Source organism: Solanum verrucosum, unplaced genomic scaffold, assembly GCF_900185275.1.
Source record: "Solanum verrucosum unplaced genomic scaffold, falcon-dt-bn FXZP01000022.1, whole genome shotgun sequence".
Taxonomy (NCBI): domain Eukaryota; kingdom Viridiplantae; phylum Streptophyta; class Magnoliopsida; order Solanales; family Solanaceae; genus Solanum; species Solanum verrucosum.
This window is the reverse complement of record NW_026020086.1, coordinates 419,847-440,363: the sequence shown is the minus strand read 5'-3', so window position 1 is coordinate 440,363 and position 20,517 is coordinate 419,847. Positions and strand designations below refer to the sequence as shown.

At 30.8% G+C, this 20,517-nt stretch overlaps 1 protein-coding gene across 1 annotated transcript in view; it reads right to left on the bottom strand.

Annotated features, from left to right (window-relative positions):
* Positions 1–20,517, bottom strand: part of LOC125824606 (suppressor protein SRP40) — a 63,508-nt gene that overhangs the window by 28,919 nt on the left and 14,072 nt on the right. The window lies entirely within an intron of this gene.

The following is a 20,517-nucleotide window of genomic DNA, read 5'->3' as shown; positions in this document are numbered from 1 at the left end:
AATTATATTCATTGTACTGTAATTCTTGTTGATTTTAGTAGGTGTTTGATAATTTTCATTGATAAATAAAAGAAAAATGGATATTTGAAGTTAGGTTGAAAATAAGATATTGAAAAGTTAAAATTGTGTTTATTTAAATATGAAAATATAGTTAAAATATTGTGAATAGAAACTTGAAATTCTTTTTCTTTTAATATGTATTTCAAATTTATTGTTGAAATAATGAATTAATATGATAAAGAAAGTATTTATTGAGAAATAATTCGTAAAGTATTTTATTTCTAAATATGTGAAGAGGAGGTGCGAGAGATTGGTTGCAGAAGAGTACACAAAGAGGATGTAAGTCGAAAAAATATTGGATATGTGTTTTCTTTATTGTTTTTTTCTTTTTTTACTTGGGTTTGATGTACTTGAGCTGAGGGTGGATTTGATTTATTTGAGCTGAGGGTCTTTCGGAGCAGCCTCTCCACCACCATAAAATTATGATAAAATTTGTATATACTCTACCCTATTTAGACTTTACTTTTACTAAATATTATTGCTAACCACAAAAAAAATAAAAAAAATTCACGTAATAGGTGCATCTTTTTTTAGGAGAAGAATCAATTAATAAACCATCAACTAGTTAACCTACCCTAACCCTCCTGCCCTATAATTTCTTTATCCCATTAATTAATTTCTATAGTTGCAAATTTAAATGCGACGCCACTGCAATTATTACTTTGAAAAAAAAAAGATTTTTACACGATAAATATTCATTTTGATGTTTAACTAATTTAATTGGCGTAAAACAATTCTAATTAATTTAGTTAATTAAACTAAATTTATAAAATTTAAATTTCAAAACTTATGATTAAAGACGAATACTATAGTTATTTTTATTTTCATTACACGTAATCATACGTACTAGGTAAGTAAATTCCATTCATTGGTTAAATAAATTGCGTGAGTTATAAGTAATAAATAATCCCCAAAAAGTGGATTAATTTTTTAAGCTAAGGAAAACAATAATAATAATAAATAAAGAAATAAATAATTATGTGAAGGTGGGCGGGCCATGAATATCTGTTTGGAGTCTTAAAAGAAGAACACGAGGAACTTCACTTGTACTGAATTACTAACGCGGGCCACAGAAATCAAATATTTTTTATTTTATTCAAAAAAATTTAAAATAAAGGCAAAAATTGTATTTTAATTATATTTTTTTGTGTAAGAAGAAAAAATATTCCATTTGAATTTTTTTATGAAAATAGAGTTGAAAAAATATTTTATAAGCTATTTTTAAAATTAAGAATCCAAATTGAACTAATTTTCACGATTAAATATTGATTTTAAAAAAATATAGCTTAAAATTTAACAATTTCACTTTAATGAGGATTTTATCACCTTATAATTCCGTCCCCTATTAGCTTAAAATATAATTTATTTTGTTGTATGGGATAAGGGAAGGGAATTACAACGTAGAAAATCAAATTTTTACTAATAAAATGAAAATTCAACTCAACCAACAGAGCTATTAAAATTTTCCGATCAGAATACAATTTATTTTTCTTTTTAGAAAAGAAAAAAAAAACGCGTCATTAGCTTTTTTGTATGTGGAAGGAAGTCCTAAAATGGAGGCACGTTGAAGACTACGTGGTATCCCAATCTTTAAGGAACCAACGACCCATCCATAACATTATTTTAAAAATATATTAAAAAAACTATAGTATAAAAACATAAAGACACTTTTTATTAAAGTTAAACAAAACGAAAATGCCGTGACTAATATAACTTTTTTTTAATTAATATTTACTGATTCAATTAATTTAAATGACGATATCAAAATAGACTGACCTAACAACTATATATAAATTTAATTTGTCCAAAGGGACAGATGTGTCACATGCAGAAACCCAAAAATATAAAGGACTTCTATTTTGTCCCCCACATGATTATGACTTTAATATATAAGATATGTTATTTAAATGTTAGTTTCCCCTTTTTTGGGGGTTAATTACGTGTCTAGAAGAGGAATTATATACACTTATATTTTAGTATTAGTTGTGTAGATAAATTAATTAAGTTAATTAACTGAAAATGACAACCTAAAAAAGAAGGCGTATCTAATTGTTTCTTCAAAAGTATTATTTATTTATTTGGTTTGATGATTAGGTGGCATTTTGTAGTTGTTGAGATGTTTCGAGTCTTTCTCTATTTCATTTAAATCGAGATTTATCAAAAATAATATTTTTGTTCAATTTTTTTTTTAAAATGGCATATATTTGACTGTTTTCGAATTTTGTTTGTAAAATTATATTAAACAGATCATTGTTGTTTTTTCTTATGTCCCATTTAGGGGTGTGCACTATTCGGATTAAACCGAATAACCAAATCAAATCAAACTGAATTTTTATTTGGATTGGTTTTTCAGATTGGTTTTGAATTAATAAATTACTTTTTTGATTTTTTGGTTTGGTTTCGGATTTTAAAAAATAAAAACCGAAAAACCAAAATAACCAAATTATATATATATATATATATATATATATATATATATATATATATATATATATAATGTTTAGGTTTAGAATTAAGTTGGAGTAAACCACTTTTGTCCCTTTTTTATTATTGTCTTTCATGATGATTACGTTTAAATTTTATGTTTCAACATCTATAATAGGTATACTTATAAATATTGTGCTTTAAGTTTTACTTATAATTTATATTAGCAAGTATATTTAAGGGATTAAATATTATTACTTTGGTTATGTTATTAATTATTGACATAACCGAATAACCAAACCGAAAAAAATCGAACCGAATAGAGGAAAATCAAACCAAACCAAATTTATTTTGGATCGGATTGAATTACACTTTTCAAAACCAAAAATCAAAAAATCCAAACCGAATAGTGCAAAACCAAATCGAAAAACCGAATGCACACCCCTAGACTCCCATTTGAATATGACTGCAAATCAGCAACTTATAATTCAAATTTTATTTGAATATGAATTTGAATTTCTTAAATTTCTATATTTTTCCTTATAAACAAAAAGTCTTATAATAATTTGTGGAAAATATCAAAAGTTTTATATTTTTATATAATTTTACCATGAGTAAATCATATGAAATAATTAAGTATGAAATACCAATCACAAGGCATCACATTAAGAAATCGCAATCCTCCATATTGTCTTTTATAAATAAATAATTTTTGTTATTATATGTTACTAAAAACTTTCAAATAAACATCCACTAGTCAACAAAAGTTAATCTTATTTAGTTATACAAATTAACAACGAATTCTATGAAAATTCAATTATCATGCACCATTAAAAAAAACCTTCAAATCTAATACAATAATAAAACCATTTATTTATAAGTAACCACTAAAACCTACACGAAATTAACATGCGCGATTAAAAAAAAAATCCAAACACAAATTATTTTATTTCTATCGACAATACTTTTAATATATATATAAGTAATTATATAATACTTTTTTATATCATTAGCGTAATTATCAGTAGATGTTCTTATTAGATTAAATTATTTTCAATTATCTTTTAAATAATCCGATGAGGTGACATTATATTATATTATAATGCAGAATAAAACCAAATATACATAGCATTCTCCTCCATGAACATGTACTATTAATGTAATTTTGAAAATTCTGTGAAATCTATGTTTCATTTGCATATTCTAATTTAAATTTAAAATATTCAGAGACATACAACTATTAACCCAATAAAAAAGAAAATCAAACTCCACTCAAATCCTAAAGGACAAAGTTATTCGATATCTATGATAAACAATAATAATATATTCAGTATAATTTTATAAGTGGAATCTAAAGACACAATAGTGTATATCATACCAATTTACTCGATCTTATAAAGAATATAGAAAACTTAGCTTATCCGCCTTATTTGATACTCATGATGATGATAGATAATAAATAACTCATAAAATAGTTTGATACTATTCAGTATAATTCTATACGAGCGTAATCTGAGGAAGATGATAATATGATATATACGCTATTAATTTACTAAACCTTGTGAAAAATATAGAAAACCTAACTCCCTTCACCATTATTCGATTTCAATGATACGATGAAAAATAATAAATATCTCGTGAAAATAGTTTGATATATGAACTTAGACACTCAAACTATTAAAAAGATAAAATGAAACATTTGATATGGTACGTACCACTAAAGCAAAAGGCACCTCTTAGAATTGCTTCGTCTTCTTCTTCAACTTTCAAAATTTGCTAAATTATAAACCTGCAAAATTATAGATTGAAACAAATATATGAATATGTGCTTCAACTCTTCTAGTCAATCATATAAAAAAAACTTCAAATCTAATACAATAATAAAACCATTTATTTATAATACAATAATAAAACCATTTATTTATAAGTAACTACTAAAACCTACATGAAATTAACATGCGCGATTAAAAAAATAATCCAAACACAAATTATTTTATTTCTATCGACAATACTTTTAATATATATATAAGTAATTAGATAATACTTTTTTATATCATTAGCGTAATTATCAGTAGATGTTCTTATTAGATTAAATTATTTTCAATTATCTTTTAAATAATCCGATGAGGTGACATTATATTATATTATAATGCAGAATAAAACCAAATATACATAGCATTCTCCTCCATGAACATGTACTATTAATGTAATTTTGAAAATTCTGTGAAATCTATGTTTCATTTGCATATTCTAATTTAAATTTAAAATATTCATAGACATACAACTATTAACCCAATAAAAAAGAAAATCAAACTCCGCTCAAATCCTAAAGGACAAAGTTATTCGATATCTATGATAAACAATAATAATATATTAAGTATAATTTTATAAGTGGAATCTAAAGACACGATAGTGTATATCATACCAATTTACTCGACCTTATAAAGAATATAGAAAACTTAGCTTATCCGCCTTATTTGATACTCATGATGATGATAGATAATAAATAACTCATAAAATAGTTTGATACTATTCAGTATAATTCTATACGAGTGTAATCTGAGGAAGATGATAATATGATATATACGCTATTAATTTACTCAACCTTGTGAAAAATATAGAAAACTTAACTCCCTTCACCATTATTCGATTTCAATGATACGATGAAAAATAATAAATATCTCGTGAAAATAGTTTGATATATGAACTTAGACACTCAAACTAGTAAAAAAATAAAATGAAACATTTGATATGGTACGTACCACAAAAGCAAAAGGCACCTCTTAGAATTGCTTCTTCTTCTTCTTCAACTTTCAAAATTTGCTAAATTATAAACCTGCAAAATTATAGATTGAAACAAATATATGAATATGTGCTTCAACTCTTCTAGTCAATCATATAAAAAAAAATTAAAAATTACTTTAAATATTTGACCAAATCTAACATTGTCATTTTTTCCACAAAAAGGAGATGAGGAATTGAACTTTGAAAATTAATTGGTCACTTCCACAATAATCATCAATGGCCCTTTTATATCTTTTGTTAACACAATTAATAAATATATCTTACTTTATTTTTTTATAATATTGTTTTGTTCCTCTTTAGTGATGCTTCATTAGAAAGAAAAGAATTTCTAAGAATGCCAAATGTTTATATTCTGAAATCACTAGATGAGGCCCTTTTTTAATAGTAGTAAATTTATATTCTCCCTCCTTTTACTTTTTCTTTTAGTGCTTGTAAAAATAGTTAGATAAAATTGTTTTTTTTATAAAAAATGAACATGTATTTTTTTTCCAGCTATTAAACAACTCATGATAATATATATTCCAAAGCAAGAGAAAATCCAGCCAAGATATGATAAAATTGTATATATTGTCCCATTATAAAGTTGTTAAGATATTAAACATATTTTTATTTATTTAATTATCTTTTTTTTTGCCAATATTTTGTAATTTCAACTTTCAAGTAGTACTAAAGTCAAAAAAAAATATCAAACGAGTTTCAAATATGAAAAAATAAATATGTAAATGTTGAAATTTCAATCATGTACAAACAAAAAAAAAATCACCAAAAACGGCTCAAACTCCATTCAATCCTACTTAGACTCTATCCCTTATTTCAAACGAATGAAATAATAAAAGACGGAATTAGATTTTGAAATTTACTAATATTTATATAATGAGCTCAAATTAATAATATATGTTATTTATAAAGAGTCTTATTTTAAAAAATTAAACGAGTTTAAATTATGTGAATTCATGTTATACTAGTTAGTAGTTATTTAAGCGTTTTATCATTTATCATAATTCCTTCTATATATATCAAAAATAATATTTTTATCTTTTTTCATTGAGAGTGTGTAAATTGCTAGGAAGAAAGTGTATAAATGCAAGGTGTGAATGACTAGATATGATGAGCGGTGAGTCATGACTAGCAGTTTTACACGTTTAGCGCCTGTCAAGGGAATGAAAGCCAGCACACCAAATTTATCAAGCTTTGCACCAAAAACAAGCAAAGAAGAAAGTGACTTTGTTAGGATGGTAAATATATATTCTTCACCTCCAACTTTAAGAATACGAATGAGTCATTCAAAAAATATTTTTATATTTCTCTTAAATATTGTAGATATGGGAGAATAGTAATAGATCGGTTGGTTGGCTATCTGAAAAACTCTTATTTTGTTGGTAAAGAGACAAAGATGTGGTCGAACTCTTCTTGAGTATCAAATACAATCCACAAGATATCGGTCGGTTTGGTTCGGTTTTGAAGTTTATCAGTTTGACTTGTTGATTATCGGTTTGTAAAGATGCTAAACCGTTATCCAACAATTAATATATTGGATTATTGGTTATTGATCGCTATCGGTTTAACCGTTAAGATTTGATACAAAAAAATAATATTGAAAATCACTTAGAAACAAGGTGACAAACCAAATGAACCATGCTCATGAGTTTACAAGTTAAATCTTGCTCAAAAGTAAATATTTTAACATTGTAGAATAACCAAGTGTTTGAGACAACCAGAAATAAAAGTAGGAAACCAAACTCTAAGTCAAGGACTTTATATACAAAATGGTATAAATATAATTATTTAATTTACTATGGGTTATCGGTTAATCCGTTAAGAAAAAACCTCAAACTCTTAAGAACCGATAACTCGATAAGAAAAAAAATCAAAACTGTTATCAAAATCGCTAAACCAATAACTTTTTCTTGATTCGAGTTATCGGTTTTGATTTGATTTTGAACAACCCTAAATTCAACCAAACAATACATGTATAATCATAAACAAATATCTTTTTCAAAATATTCTTTGACGTGGGCGGCAAGGAATAACAAAGTATGGAAAATGAAAGACTTTGTGTAGTCGCCCTAGATCCGCAAAAATGGATTTTATGATTTGAATCTACCGTATTTTAATTTTAAATTTCAAATCATGAACATGTAGGACCCGTTTGGTTATAATTATTCATTTTCTTCAAATACTATATCTTATTTGAAAATTAGTAATTGATAATAAAAATTTTAAATTTTGAAAATAGCTTATAACTTATTTTTATCTCACTTTTCAAATTTTATTTACATACATTAAAACATAAAGATTATTTTTAAATATTTTTTGTAAAATATATTAAACAACATAATTTTATTTTTAACTCCAATTGCATAAATTTTAATAAGTAAAATATATTTTTATCAAAGACCAAACACCTACATGATTTCAGGAAACTTGATTGATTTACTATTTGTGTTTTAATTTATTTTTTTCTAATTTTAATTTGACATGACGTTTAAGAGTAGTAAAAAAATAATTTTTTATAGTGTTTAAACTAAAGATATGTTGAATGTACTAAAAAAAATTTAAATTTTATGATCTTAAATATGAAAAGTTGAGATGCAAGAGTTGTCAAAAAAAATATATTAATTTTAAATATATTATAAGAAAATAAGACAAATAAATTAAAAGAAAATAGTCAGGAGAAGCAAATTCCATAACAACTATCCAAATATGCTTTTAGTGGGCAGAATTATCTGATGACTGAAAAGTTGTTTGATCATGCAATTTTTTTACTTTGTTAATATGGAACTCTAAAATATGTTTTGACGATAAAATTTTCAAAATTAGTTGAATTCCATAATTGTAAAGAAATTGGAAAAATAACAAAACAAAAAATATTTTACTTTTTAACTCTAAATTTCTTACAAAAAAAATCTCTTACCAACAAAAATAAAATCAAAGCAACTTAAGTTTGTACTTATGCAAATATCATTTTTACAATTAGACGTTGTCAACTACCCATGTTCCCAACAAAGTAATTTTAAGTATGCATAAATTTACTTAAGTTGATGAAAATACAAATCAAAAAGAGAAAATAAAATTAGTTATTTGTATTGATGGGTTTGGACTCAACAACTAATTCGAAACCATTTAAATAATACAAAGTTATTGAACTATAATATTTTAAAAGAAATAAATTTAAAATTATATTATTAAATCGATAAAAATTATATTATAATAAATTTAAATTTCTTTCAAAAAAGCAAAATATTTACGTTCTCAATTACTATATAAGAAGAGGGAATAGCAGGCAGCAGACCGTTAAATCTGCTTGTGCTGCCTTCTTATTCCCCTTGGCTGCTGCTCTTTATTTATTTATTTTTTAAAAAAACGGCTACATGCTGCCTCTTCTTTAATGAAAAAATGGAAAAAAACGGTTATATGCTACCTCTTCTTTATCCCATGAAAAAATGTGGAATTCATTTAATATTTCAATTGTAAACTTACTTTCTTAAGATCCTTTATAAGATGGGGTCATGAATATACTTTATGAGCTTTATTTATATTTTATATTTATCATGTTTATTTTACTTATTTATTTTAAATTTATTATAGTTAATTCTTGAAATTCTATCGACGAAATACCACAAATAAATATTACGAATTTTAAATAATAATGATTGAGCCCGTGCTCCGTCAACATGTGTGCTTCCCGAAATTTCTACAATAGATTGAGGAATTTTTTGTCCATTCCTTTTATTTTATAGCTTCTAATGTTCAGCTTGTTGCAACTTTTATGACTTTTTTGGAATTCTCTGACATAATTAACCTTTGGTTACCTCATCTATTGAGCTTACGAGTGATACTTATTATGGGTCTCACCCAACTCTTTCCCTTCACTTTTAAGGTTCAGCAAAACAATTCTAATATAGAACTTCTCTCCGTATAATTTTTTTCGGTAAAATTTATTATTTCCTCCGTTTCAATTTATATGACTCATTTTGAATTTTGAAATTTAAATAAGTCTATCTTTGATCATACATTTTTAAAGTTTTCCGATTATCGATTATTGTAACTTATAATACTTTTTAAGTAGTTTATAAATATATAAATTTCATTTAAAAGAATTGAAGATGTCATGCGCAAATTCTCGATCAAACTTAATTGTTTGACTTTCGGAAAGCGCAATGTGTCACATAAATTGAGACAGAGGGAGTAATTGATTTTATTTGAAAATTCAAAACTAATTTTACGTTATATTTCGAATTTAAAAAATAACTTATAGTTTGTTTGTTAGCACACTTCTAAAATAGCATTATATTCAAATATAAAGATTATCCACAAATTATAAAGGAAAACTTGCATAGATATCCTCTATTAAGAAAATATTTATCATTGACAACAACAACATATTATTTTTCACTGGACACTTATAATACATTTATAATACAATTTTAATACATGTTAGAGAGAATAGTTTATAAACGCATATGATATAAATTTTATTCATGGATAATACGTTTATCATATACTTTAATACACTTATAATATATTTATAATACAATATTAATCCATGTTAGAGAGAATAATTTATAAACACATGATACAAAAAAAAAATGGATAATATATTTAAACGTTTTTGGATAATACATTTAAAAAATTTGGACCAACTAATTTATGAAGTTTATTATGATAAAAGAATCTATCTTAAATATTTCACATATATTATTGGGTTCGTGCACAACACAGGCTATTTTTTACTAGTATGAATATAAAAGCCAATTTCAGACTGAGTGTCCGTTTGAATTGACTTATTTTAGGTGTTTTTAAACCAAAATAATTTTTAAACAATTTTGAAATGTTTGGATAAAATTAAAAAGTACTTATAAGCACTTATTTTTAAATCAAATTAACAAAAATAAGTCAAAAACCATAAGTTACCATCTGTAATACTTCAAGTCAAACATGTCCTTTAATATTAGAAATTTATATTTTATTCTATAGTTAGGGGTATCAATTGTTGGTGTTCATACCTGCCGTAATGCTTAAAGTACTTAAAATGTTTTTGTTTAAAAGGTAAAGTCACTTTCCAATTTGTACTTGTCTTTAACTTTGGACTTCATGTTAGTACTCCCTCTTTGTATATTAGATACGAAATCGTGTTACACATGATCAATATATGTTTTTTTTTTTTATTTTAATATATTTTATACATATGAAATTTGAAGTTAAATAATATTTTAACAGATTTTAAAATATTTTAAATTGTTAATTATTATCATTCATAATATGGTTTACATGTAATTTTCACATGATATATGTTGCTTTTTTTATCTCAATTTAAGTGATACGGTTGAATTTGAGAGTCAATCAATTTTTTTATATATATTTATTTTAGATTTTAAATTGCTAATTATTGTGATTTATAAAAAAATTTTAATGTAATTTTCACATAATATAATACGTGTATAGGATCTACTCAATGACCAAATCCATTTTATGATGAGTATGAAGTAAGAGATGGATAGAGTTTTCTCATTGAAATCCGGTCTAGAGGGGTAAGTAAATGGGTGAGGTTATTTTTTAAAAGAAATAAGCGTAAAAAACACACCTAAATTATCTTCTTTTTTGAGTTTCATATCTAAATTATTGCAAGTGTGAATTTCATAAATAAACTATTGTACTTCTTAGTTTGAGAAACACACCTAAGTGGTGTGTTATATACACTCTCTCTTTAATTTGTAAAAACCTTGACACATGACATTCTACATGGATAAAATATTTCACTTTGATAAAATCTAAAAAATGAATTATTAGCCTTAATTAAAGACTAAAATATTATTATCCTAAGAAATTATATTTTTTAAACTCTACCACCTAAAAATATATGTATATGTCTAACACAAAACGAGAAAAAAAATAGAATGGAGAGTTAGGTGGGTGGAATTATTTTAAAATATATATAATAATATCTAAATTATTATTTGAGGGGGGGGGGGGGGGGGAGAGGGGTACGGTAAGAGGAAGTGGGTGGTGGAGTCGGGTAAGAAAAATATTTTACATTTAATTTTTGTAACGATCGGGTTCCGTCGTTATAGAAAAGCCAATGGGAATTTTTTTTGGGTCGGAAAACCTTTTCGTAGTACCTTGGAATTTCTCAACTTAGTTCAGATTTGAACGAAATCGGAGTCATTAAAGTCTAGAAAAAGCTGGTAACAATCGGGTGATCTAATTATGATTTTGATTACGTGAGTAGTTAGGTAAGTCGTTAAAGAGTCCGTACGATTATGAGAATGTACTTTGTGATTGTGATTGTGACTTATTGAATGGATCGGGTGTTGCGTTCCGACACACTAACTTGGATCGATTGCCACGCTCCGGCATAATTATGGGATCAGTTACCATGTTCCGACATAATCATTGGATCGGGTACGTTTCGGTATGCTAATAGTTTGGGTTTGAGTTCTATGAGAGGACCAATGATTTGATATAATTGTGTGTCTTGAGAAATATGAAAATGTACCTTGTTCGTAAATATTGATAATATTGTATATGTTCGATATATGTATATGATTATATTGTTGTGATGACTTATATATGTTGCACTTAATGAGATAGTCGTGTGCTCCTACCAGTACACTGTGGTTGTGTACTGACACTGCACTTGCTCTTTCTTTGTTGAGTACAGGACATCTTTAGGCGGCTATTGACAGACCTCGCTTAGAAGATCAGTGATCGCTTCGAATTCAAGGGTGAGTCAGTTCTTCCGGGCTGCCATGAGTTCTCTTTTCATGTCCATATTTCAGCTTTAGACTCTCTAGTTAGTTATTAGTTCGTTAGTTCGGGGTTGTAACCCTTCTTGTTTAAACTTTGGTTCATTGTTAGATGTTTTGGTACATTGACTTTCAGGAATTCTAGGTGTTATTTTCGCATTTGTTTAGTTGATAGATCTTTTGAAAGTTTATGGGAACTTCAGTTTTTAGCTATTTAACTTGCTTCTGTTACTTAAATGCTTTAATTTTTGGTTTAGTTGCTTGGTTTGGGTTGTAGTAGTGATTCTCCCATTGGAGGGTTAGTGTGGGTGTCAATCACGATGGTCTGGGTCGTGACAAAGTTAGTATCAGAGTCTAGGTTCGTTGATCTCGATGTACCAAAATGAGTCTATTGAAGTCTTGCGGAGCGGTACGGAGACGCATTTACTTTTCTTCGAGAGGCTATGACTTGATTCCAATTGGTATATGGCGATTCAAATTGGTATCTAACCTCCTTCATTTTTCTGTCCCCAGATGGTTAACACTAGATTCAACGACGTCAGCCTCATAACTCCGGTCAATGCTCCAGTTGAGGAATCTGCATCGAGAGGTCGCGGTCGAGGTAGGGGTAGAGGAAGAGCTAGGGGTAGAGGTCGAGGAAGAGTGGCACCTGCTAGATATAGGGTTCCGGTCGAAAATGTTCCCTAAAATAAGTCCCCTCTCGTACATCACGAAGAAATTGAATAGGATATCGAGGTTGAAAACGTTGAGGGTGGGACAAGAGGAAAAGGTGCAGGCTGAGACTACCGATGTTCCTCCCATAGACCCAGTGTTAGCTCGACAGATCATGTCATTCTTGAAAGGGTTGGTTGGTCCTAAAGTGCTTCCTTCTGTTCAAGCAACTCAAGCTCCCGCTAATACCCATGTTGCTAGCGCTGTTCCCAAGACGGGTGGAGCGGGAGGTAATGATGTTTTCTTCCGTCTTTTGTTGGGTTCTGTTATGAATGGTAATGAGCATGAAATGTTGACTAAGTTTTTGAAGCTAAAGCCTCATGTGTTTCTTGGTTCTGAGAATGATGATGTTTATGAGTTTATCTTAGATTGCTATGAGAGGCTTCATAAGTTGGGAATTGTCCATCAACATGGGGTTGAATTTGTGACCCTTCAACTTCAAGGCGAGGCTAAGCAATAGTGGTGGGATCATATGGAATGCAGATCTTCAACTTTACCCCCACTCTCTTGGACCCAGTTTCATGCTCTGTTTTTAGAGAAATATGTGCTTAGAACTTTGAGGGATCGCAAGAAAGATGAGTTCATGGCTTTGGAGCAATGTGATAGTATGTTGTTGCTTAAGAGGCCAAGTTTCATGCTTTGTCTAGATATGCTACGCAATTGGTGACTACTGAGGAGAAGAGGATCCGTTTATTTATTAGGGGATTGAACTCTGAGTTACAGGTATTATCTGTTCATATGACCTCAGCAAATGGTAGCTTTAATGAGGCAACAAATTATGTTAAGAAAGTGGAGGAGGTGAGGCGAGACGATCAGGCTAAGACATTGGAAAAAAGGGCCAAGAATTCAGGCAATTTTCAAGGTTCTTATTCCAGAGGTTCAGGGAGGCCAACGCTTGCAGCCAAGCCAATTCAGTCTGCTATTCCCACCTTTACAGGTAATTACTCGGGAACTCCATCTCATAATTTGATTCAGGATAGCCAATGAGTCACACCTTCAGCGGGCAGCAGGCCATGTTTTGATCGTACATGTTACAACTGTGGTGAACCTAAGCATATGAGGAGAGATTGTCCCCACCCACGTGTGTTAGATTCCGTGCAACAACAGTTTAGAGCAGTGGTACCCGCCGAGAATGGTAATAATGGTTGAGGACGTCCACAAGGTGGACGAGTAGGTAATCAGCGAGGTCGTGGAGGTAGAGGAAATGGTAATGCAGGAAGGGGTAATGTGCAACAAGGCAGGGAAGTGGCTCGTCAAGATGATAGGGTTTAGTGTTATGCCTTTTCGGGCAAGAATGAGACGGAGGCTTCTGACGCGATGATCACATGTATTATTCTTGTATGTGACCGAATGGCTAATATGTTATTTGATCCGGGTTCTACTTATTCCTATGATTTTGTGCGATTTGTCTCATAATTTGCTATGATTTGTGATATACTTGATGCCCTTATCCATGTTTCTACCCCAGTTTGAGAGTCAGTCATAGTCACTCATGTCTATCGTGCTTGTTCTATTTTGTGTATAGGTTTTCAGACTTGGGCTGATTTGGTGATTCTGGATATAACTGATTTTGATATAATCTTAGGCATGACTTGGTTGTCCCCCTATTATGATGTGCTTAATTATAATACTAAGTTTGTAACTCTAGAAATTCCGGGAAGGGAAAAATTAGAGTGGGAAGAGGTGTACAAGCCTAAGCAAGCTAAGATCATATTCTCCATTTGGGCTAGAAAATTGATAGGGTAGAGTTGTTTGGCTTATTTGGCTCATATTAAGGATGTTGAGATTGAGGTACCATCCATTGAGTCTATTCCTGTGGTGTCAGAATTTAGAGAAGTGTTTCCTAATGACTTGCCTAGTATGCCTCTGGATAGGAATATAGACTTCTGCATTGATTTAGAACTTGGTACTTGTCCCATTTTCATTCCTCCATATCACATGGCTCCAGCAGAATTAAGAGAGCTTAAGGCTCAAATCCAAGAACTTTTTGATAAGGGATTTATTCGTCATAGTGCTTCCCCATGGGGTGCTCCAGTTTTGTGTGTTAAGAAAAAAAATGGTAGTATGAGAATGTGTATAGATTACCGGCAATTGAATAGGGTCACTATTCGAAACAAATATCCTCTTCCTCGAATAAATGATCTTTTTGACCAATTGCAAGGGGCGTCAATTTTCTCTAAGATTGATCTAAGGTCTGGTTACCATCAGTCAAAAATTAGGCATGAGGATGTACCCATGACGGCGTTTAGAACTCGATATGGGAACTATGAATTCCTAGTTATGTCTTTTGGTTTGACCAATGCACTTGCAGTTTTCATGAGTTTGATGAATGGGGTGTTCAAGCCATTTCTTGACTCGTAGTCTTTATTGATGACATTTTGGTCTATTCGAAAAGTGAGAAAGAGCATGTCGACCATCTTCGTATTGCTTTGGGTGTTCTCGAAAAACAAAGGTTATATGTGAAATTCTCTAAGTGTGAATTTTGGCTGACTTCGGTTGCATTTTTGGGGAATGTAGTTTCAAAAGAAGGGGTAATGGTAGATCCTCAACAGATTGAGGCGGTTAAGAATTGGGTTCGGCCTAGCTCGGTGACAGAAGTTAGGAGTTTTGTGGGGCTCGCTAGCTATTATCGTCGATTTGTGAAGAACTTTTCTTCTATTGCCACTCACTTGAAAAATTTGACCAAAAAGGAGATACCATTTGAATGGACTAAAAAATGTGAGGAGAGATTTGAAAAGCTCAAGACTTTCTTGACCACTGCACCTATCCTAGCATTATCAGTGGAATGTAAAGATTTTATTGTTTATTGTGATACTTCACATTTTGGTTTGGGTGTTGTGTTGATGCACGATAAGAATGTTATAGCTTATGTCTCGCGTCAATTGAAGGTTCATGAGAGAAATTATTCAACACATGATTTGGAGTTGGCAGCGGTAGTGTTTGCTCTTAAGATCTGGCGACATTACCTCTATGGTGTTAAGTGTGAAGTGTTTACTGATCATCGTAATTTGCAGCATGTGTTCACTCAAAAAGATCTGAATTTGAGACAACAAAGGTGGATAGAGTTACTTAAAGATTATGATATCACTATTCAATACCATCGAGCAAGGCTAATGTGGTGGAAGACGTTTTGAGTCGAAAAATGGTAAGTATGGGTAGTTTGACTTGTTTGAGTGTATCCAAACGACCTTTGGCTAAGGAAATTCAGATCTTAGTGTCTAAGTTCATGCAGTTGAGCATCTGAGAAAGAGGTGGGGTGTTAGCTAACATTGAAGTGAGGGCCACATTCATTGATGAGATCAAGGCCAAATAATTTGAAGATAAAAATTTGGAGGAGCTTAGAAAGCAAATTGTGAGTGGTAAGGCACAAGAGACCACTCTTGATGCGAAAGGCGTGCTCAGTTTTAAAAGAAGAATTTGTGTTCCTCGAGTTGATAACTTGATTCAGAAATTATTGGCAGAATCTCATGGTTCGCGATATTCTATTCATCCCAGTGTGACGAAGATGTATCGAGACTTGAAACAAATTTATTGGTGGCCGGGCATAAAGAAGGATATAGCGGAGTTTGTGGCTAAGTGTCAAAATTTCCAACAAGTAAAATATGAACATCAGAGGCCTGCAGGTTTGCGTCAAAGAATGCAAATTCCGGAATGGAAGTGGGAAATGATAGCCATGGATTTTGTGGTTGGTCTTCCTAAGACTGTGGGAAAATTTTATTTTATTTGGGTAGTGGTTGATAGATTGACTAAGTCAGCCTATTTTATTTCGGTAAGAATAGATTATAATGCTGAACAATTGGCTAAGGTGTATGTGAAAGATATAGTGAAGTTGCATGGGGTGCCCCTCTCTATCATCTCAGACCGTGGTACCCAATTCACATCCAAATTTTAGAGGAAATTACATGATGAATTGGGGACACAACTCACTTTTAGTACAGTCTTCCATCCACAGACAGACGGACAGTCAGAGAGGACTATTCAAGCGTTAGAAGACATGTTAAGGGCATGTGTGATTGATTTTGGAGGACATTGGGATAAGTTTTTATCTTTGTGTGAGCTTTTATAATAATAGTTATCACTCAATCATAGATATGACACCGTTTGAGGCACTTTATGGGAGGGAATGTAGATTACCCATAAGATGGTTCGAGGCTGGGGATGTGAAACCTTTGGGGGGTGATTTAGTGAAGGATACTCAAGATAAGGTGATGAGTATTCAAGCTAAGCTTTTAGCTGCCCAGATTAGACAGAAAAAGTATGCGGATCATAAGGTAAGAGACATGGCGTTTCAGAACGGTGAGAATGTTCTTCTTAAGATATCACCCGTGAAAGGGGTGATGAGATTTGGCAAGAAAGGTGAGATAAGTCTACGATACATTGGTCCCTTTAAGGTTGTTGAACGTGTACGATCGGTGGCGTATAAATTGGCTTTACCTCCCAATTTATCACGAGTTCATTCGGTATTTCATGTGTCCATGTTGAAAAGGTATCATGGTGACGGGGATTATATCATTAAGTGTGACGCAATTGTGTTAGACAAAGACCTCCAATATGAGGAGGAACCGATTGCAATTCTTAATTGTGATGTGCGTATGTTGAGGACCAAAGAGATTAAGTCCGTGAAAGTCCAATGGAAGCATCGTCCAGTTGAGGAAGCTACTTGGGAAACCGAGAGGGACATGCGAGACAAGTATCCCCAATTGTTCATCGATTCAGGTACTACTTCATTTTTCTCTTAACCTGTTTTCTTAAGTTTTGTCACTCGGGAACGAGTGATGGGTAAATTGGTATATATTGTAACGACTGGGTTTCGTCGTTTTAAAAAATCTAACGGGAAAAATTTGGATCGGAAAACTTTTTCGTAGTAACTTAGAATTTCTCAACCTAGTCCAGATTTGGACGAAATCGAAATCATTAAAGTATAGAAAAATCTAGTAACAATCGTGTGATCAAATTATGATTTTGATTACATGAGTAGTTAGATAAGTCGTTAAGGAGTCCGTACGACTTTACGGAATTGAATTCGGCGAGTAGAACTCTCGAAATTGATCTTAGCTTAAATGGTATTTTCTGAGTGTCGTTGGTGGAAGGTGTGTTGTGAAATGAGGGTCTTGAAATTATTAAAATAGCTTACTGGTTTGGGCAAGCCGTTGGGGTGAAATTTTTGTCGTTGTAGAGGGGTGAGTGTCGCACTGTCGCTGTGGCGGACTAGACGCGACTTAAAGTTGTAAATAAACCCCAAAACGTCTTTATTCTGCACTTTTCGATTTTAGAGCTAAGGAACGACCCCATGCGATTCTTGATAGTTTTCCACCATTCTTAAGGCCAAAGATAAGATTTTAACCCCCCAAATTCATTTTTCGATCCGTATAACGTAATCTAATGGGTAATTATCAATGGGGAAGAGATTTGATTTAGAATTTATGATGGAAACAACCCTAATTTGGATACTTTGGATCATGGGTGTGATCTAGGGTTGTTAGAATTGTTAGTACTCCACGTAATTAGTGATTGTTTATTGATATCCGTATTATATTGATTGTTTATAGACCAAGAACAAGCGGAACGAATCCGGAAAGGGAAGGATCAAGTTTCTTAGGGTTTCAAGCTTTTTTCGAGGTAGGTGATGGTTGTGATTCTATGATTGTGTGATGTATGTTTGTTCTTGCTTCATTATGATACATGTTTGTATGCGAATGCTGCATTATTGATCACATTAATTGTAAATGAGGAAATATGAATGATGAATGTCATGAATCATGACTTAATTGTATGATTATGAGAATGTATTTTGTGATTGTGATTGTGGCTTGTTGAATGGATCAGGTGTTGCGTTCTGACACACTAATTATGGGATCGGTTGCCACGTTCCGACATAATCATTAGATCGGGTACCACGTTCCGGTATGCTAACAATTTGGGTTTGAGTTCCATGAGAGGACCAATGATTTGATATAATTGTGTGTCTTGAGAAATGTGAAATTGTACCTTGTTCGTAAGTTGATAATATTGTATATGTTTGATATATGCATGTGATTATATTATTGTGATGGCTTATATATGTTGCACTTAGTGGGATAGCCGCGTGATCCTACCAAGACACTGTGATTGTGTACTGATACTGCATTTGCTCTTTGTTTGTTGAGTACAGGGCATCTTCAAGTGATTATTGACAGACCTCACTTAGAAGATCAGTGATCGCTTCGAATTCAAGGGTGAGTCAGTTCTTCCGGGCTGCCATGAGTTCTCCTTTTGTCTATGTCCACATTTCGGACTTAGACTTTCTAGTTAGTTATTAGTTCGTTAATTTGGGGTTGTGACCCTTCTTGTTTAGACTTTGGTTCATTGTTAGATGTTTTGATACATTGACTTTCAGGTTCTAGGTGTTATTTCTGCATTTGTTTAGTTGTTAGTTCTTTTGGAAGTTTATGGGAATTTCAGTTTTTAGCTATTTAACTTGCTTCTGTAACTTAAATGCTTTAGTTTATTGTTTAGTTTCTTGGTTTGAGTTGTAGTAGTGGTTCTCCCACCGGAGGGTTAGTGTGGGTGTCAATCACAATGGTCTGGGTCGTGATAATTTTATAAAAGAATATTACTACTTTGGGATAATAGTCTTTTAATCTTTAATCTTAACTAATACTAATTATTTATTTAATTTTTGTCAAGGTGAAATGTTTTGTCTATGTGTGTATGATGTGTTTAATGTACAAATTCATTTTATGACTGAGTAAGAGATGAATAAAGTTTTTTTTCATTTAAACTGGGTCTAAAGGGGTAAGCAAATGCGTGAGGTAATTTTTCAAAATCATGTAATTTATTTATTTTAAAAATAAATCGGGGATAGGAGAAGGGAAAATGGGGAAGGGATTACACTATGGTAAATTGAACACTCATCAAAAGATGAAAGTTCATGTAGCCAATTAACTGAGCTACTAAGATTCAATGTAATTTTTTAATTTAAAATCAATTTTAAATTATTTATAATAAATATAATTTTGTTAACAAAAAGGGGTTGAATAAATACTATTTGACTTTTTAACCAAAATTATATCTATTCTAAATATTAAAATTAAAGATATATTTGACTTTTTTTTTCTTTTATTCCAAAAAAAAAAAAAAAAACCACAAAATTGAGCTAGATATTACATTAAAGGTAGGTTAATATATATCCACATTATTTTAATTGATATTAAACAGAGAATATTCTAATCCCTTATATCATTGCTGTCGTGCACAACCTACACGTTCAACGGATTTCCTTATGAATGAGATCTAGGTCGAAAGTCGAAATCGATAGAAGTTCGTTGATTATGGTTTAAAATTGAGTTAAAATATTATTAATAATATTAATATATTTGATAAAATTTCATAAGCAGGAATATAGGATATAAGGAGATAAAATAAGGAAAAAATGACAAATATATTTCGAACTATTGTAAATGGCATGCAAATACCCTTCGTCATACTTTTGGGACATTGGTGCCCCTGCCGTCCAAAAACTAGAGCATATATACATTTTATACTAATAGACATACACGTGTCATAATCTTATCCACCGATCCGACATTTGTCGATGGATAAAATTGTGCCACGTGTCCCTATTTAGTCTTCCGTTAGAGTGAAGGGCATATATGCTCTAGTTTTTAGACGGTAGGGGCACCAATGTCCCAAAAGTATGATGGAGGGTATCTACATACCATTTATGATAGTTCGGGGGTATATTTATCCTTTTTCCCATAAAATAAATGTAAATCTAATTCTTACCACGTAA